General features: G+C 37.7%; 1 long non-coding RNA gene across 1 annotated transcript; it reads left to right on the top strand.

Annotated features, from left to right (window-relative positions):
• Positions 1–1,863: 1,863 nt before the first annotated feature.
• On the top strand, positions 1,864–3,084 carry LOC134324846 (uncharacterized). Its single transcript, XR_010014230.1, has 3 exons — positions 1,864–1,905; positions 1,983–2,035; positions 2,761–3,084. It is a non-coding gene; the product is annotated as an uncharacterized LOC134324846 (long non-coding RNA).
• Positions 3,085–3,437: the final 353 nt, after the last annotated feature.

Below are 3,437 nucleotides of genomic sequence, written 5' to 3'. Positions count from 1 at the left end.
GTACAGTAAAGTCTACCAAGGTCCAGTAAAGTCTACCAAGGTACAGTAAAGACTGGTAAGGTCCAGTGAAGTCTACCAAGGTCCAGTAAAGTCTACCAAGGTACAGTAAAGTCTACCAAGGTCCAGTAAAGTCTACCAAGGTCAATTAAAGTCTACCAAGGTCCAGTAAAGTCTACCAAGTTCCAGTAAAGTCTACCAAGGTCCAGTAAAGTCTACCAAGGTCCAGTAAAGTCTTGTATGGTCCAGTTAAGTCTACCAAGGTCCAGTAAAGTTTAACAAGGTCCAGTAAAGTCTACCAAGTTCCATTAAAGTCTACCAAGGTACAGTAAAGTCTACCAAGGTCCAGTAAAGTCTACCAAGGTACAGTAAAGTCTACCAAGGTCCAGTAAAGTCTACCAAGGTCCAGAAAAGTTTTGTATGGTCCAGTTAAGTCTACCAAGGTCCAGTAAAGTCTACCAAGGTACAGTAAAGTTTAACAAGGTCCAGTAAAGTCTACCAAGGTCCAGTAAAGTCTACCAAGGTACAGTAAAGTCTACCAAGGTCTAGTAAAGTCTACCAAGGTCCAGTAAAGTCTACCAAGGTCCAGTAAAGTCTACCAAGGTACAGTAAAGTCTGCCAAGGTCCAGTAAATTCTGCCAATGTCCAATAAAGTCTGGTAAGGTCCAGTTAAGTCTACCAAGGTACAGTAAAGTCTACCAAGTTCCAGTAAAGTCTACCAAGGTACAGTTAAGTCTACCAAGGTCCAGTAAAGTCTACGAAAGTCCAGTAAAGTCCACAAAGGTCCAGTAAAGTCTAAAAGGTCCAATAAAGTCTACAAAGGTCCAGTAAAGTCTTGTAAGGTCCAGCTAAGTCTACCAAGGTCCAGTAAAGTCTACCAAGGTACACTAAAGTCTAACAAGGTCCAGTAAAGTCTACCATGGTCCAGTAAAGTCTACCAAGGTACAGTAAAGTCTACCAAGTTCCAATAAAGTCTACCAAGGTACAGTAAAGTCTACCAAGTTCCAATAAAGTCTACCAAGGTACAGTAAAGTCTACCAAGGTCTAGTAAAGTCTACCAAGGTACAGTAAAGTTTACCAAGGTCCAGTAAAGTCTACCAAGGTCTAGTAAAGTCTACCAAGGTACAGTAAAGTTTACCAAGGTCCAGTAAAGTCTACCAAGGTCTAGTAAAGTCTACCAAGGTACAGTAAAGTTTACCAAGGTCCAGTAAAGTCTACCAAGCTACAGTAAAGTCTACCAAGGTACAGTAAAGTCTACCAAGGTACAGTAAAGTCTACCAAGGTACAGTAAAGTCTACCAAGGTCTAGTAAAGTCTACCAAGGTACAGTAAAGTTTACCAAGGTCCAGTAAAGTCTACCAAGCTACAGTAAAGTCTACCAAGGTACAGTAAAGTCTACCAAGGTACAGTAAAGTCTACCAAGGTCCAGTAAAGTCTTCAAAGGTACAGTAAAGTCTACCAAGGTCCAGTAAAGTCTAAAAGGTCCAATAAAGTCTACCAAGGTCCAGTAAAGTCTTGTAAGGTCCAGCTAAGTCTACCAAGGTCCAGTAAAGTCTACCAAGGTACAGTAAAGTCTAACAAGGTCCAGTAAAGTCTACCAAGGTCCAGTAAAGTCTACCAAGGTACAGTAAAGTCTACCAAGGTCCAATAAAGTCTACCAAGGTACAGTAAAGTCTGCCAAGGTACAGTAAAGTCTACCAAGGTACAATAAAGTCTGGTAAGGTCCAGTTAAGTCTGGTGTAACCCATATGAAATATGGAGCTACTAAAACCTCAAGTCATTTAAGAGGTGTAATTACTTGTCGTCCCCAAAAGGGGGCGCAGTAGTTGAAAAAGACGTTACTTTTGTTAGTTTTCTTTTTGGCTTGAGAGATTTTGCAACGTGCTGCAGACCAGCTGAGCAATATTCGGTACAAAATACTACATAATGGTTCTAAATATTGCATTTTAGCATATATTGGAGCTAATAAACTGTTTTTATAACCAGAATTCCAGTGAGGGAGGCAGTTTTCTGTCAAGTAATAAGTGTTTGAAACTCCGGTGAGTGGAAACAAGTTTTCTGTTTTGATAGCCTAGCTATTCACTGTAAAGGGAGAGTACATCTTACTTTTGAGTTCATACACTTTATATTAGAAATGAAAGGAATAAAAAAACCAATCGGAGTTATAAGAATGTTCTTTAATGCTTGTAGAAATGCTGTAAAAGTATAGCTAGCGCTAATCGTTAGCTAGCGCTAATCGCTAGTTAACGCCAATTGCTAGTTAGTGGCTGGTTAGTGAGTAGAATTTCTAATAGCGTGGTGGAGCCTTAAAGGCACAGTGCACATGTTTGTTTAAATCATTTAGTTGGTTAGATTGATACATCTTAATAATTTACAGCATAACTGTGCTATGAATAAATATATTTTGGTTATCAGAATGTACATATTAATAGTTAATTAATTAATATTAGAGTTAGTGATGTCTCAATTCAAATTCATGTTAAAAGGGATAATTGGACATGTTACAGCTAAAAAGTGGGAAAAGAATAGTAATTCATTAGTCAGTGCTAAAATATCAATACTGGAGTGATGTATGATGGATCCTTACATGTTAAACGTCAATGTTGTTGTAATGTATTGATGTTAATTAATCATTTGTAGTCAAGGTTTGTCATTAGTTTTGTACGTGTTATAAGAAGTTTTGAAATTAAGAAAATAACCTAAAGTCTCATTTTAGGGAACGTAAAATAATATGAGCATTCATTGTTCTGCACTATCTGCGTAGATTGTTTTTTCTTAGAGACGCAGAAAGACTCGGAGGATTGTGATGTCGAGCCCAGCCCTGTGAACTGCTGATGGTCAAAGAAGCGGTGTGGCCTACCGTTAAGACCGTTTACAGGAGACAGCGGATTTATCAGAGTTTTGCCCAGCATCAGATAAGAACTTATTTACACAAATTACTCTACCCGGGTAGAATAGCCATAGGAAACACCTTTAATTTACATTCAAGGACTAGAACTGAACTTTGGAATCCATACCTCTTTGAATATAAGGAGTGGCATTGAATTGAAGATCTCTTGCACTTAACATAATTTTTATTTTTAGGAGCTCTATTTTATTTCTTTATTTCTAAGTTTTATGCAGCGCTGTATGTGTTAATTCATTGCTTGTGTAGCAATAAATGTGTTAACTGTTCAACTTCACCTCTGTCGTGGAAGAAAAAATTAAGTTGTTTGTCACTGAAACTCGAACCTTGAATAAGTTTGTTTATACTGTTTAAGCTACTGAATATGTGAAATGAACACGATGTACTAGAACAGAATATTCCACTTCTGTTTGATAGCAAGTTAACAGTTTAACAACATCATTGCTCTTATCTATATGGGTTGAACCTCTATCTATAAAAAACATTACAAAGAATGTTTTTTGGTCCTTCAGCCTGCATACGCTTTGCTGACTGTT

The sequence above is a fragment of the Trichomycterus rosablanca genome, chromosome 13 (assembly GCF_030014385.1).
Source record: "Trichomycterus rosablanca isolate fTriRos1 chromosome 13, fTriRos1.hap1, whole genome shotgun sequence".
NCBI classification, from domain to species: domain Eukaryota; kingdom Metazoa; phylum Chordata; class Actinopteri; order Siluriformes; family Trichomycteridae; genus Trichomycterus; species Trichomycterus rosablanca.
This window is presented reverse-complemented; position numbering and strand designations above follow the sequence as displayed.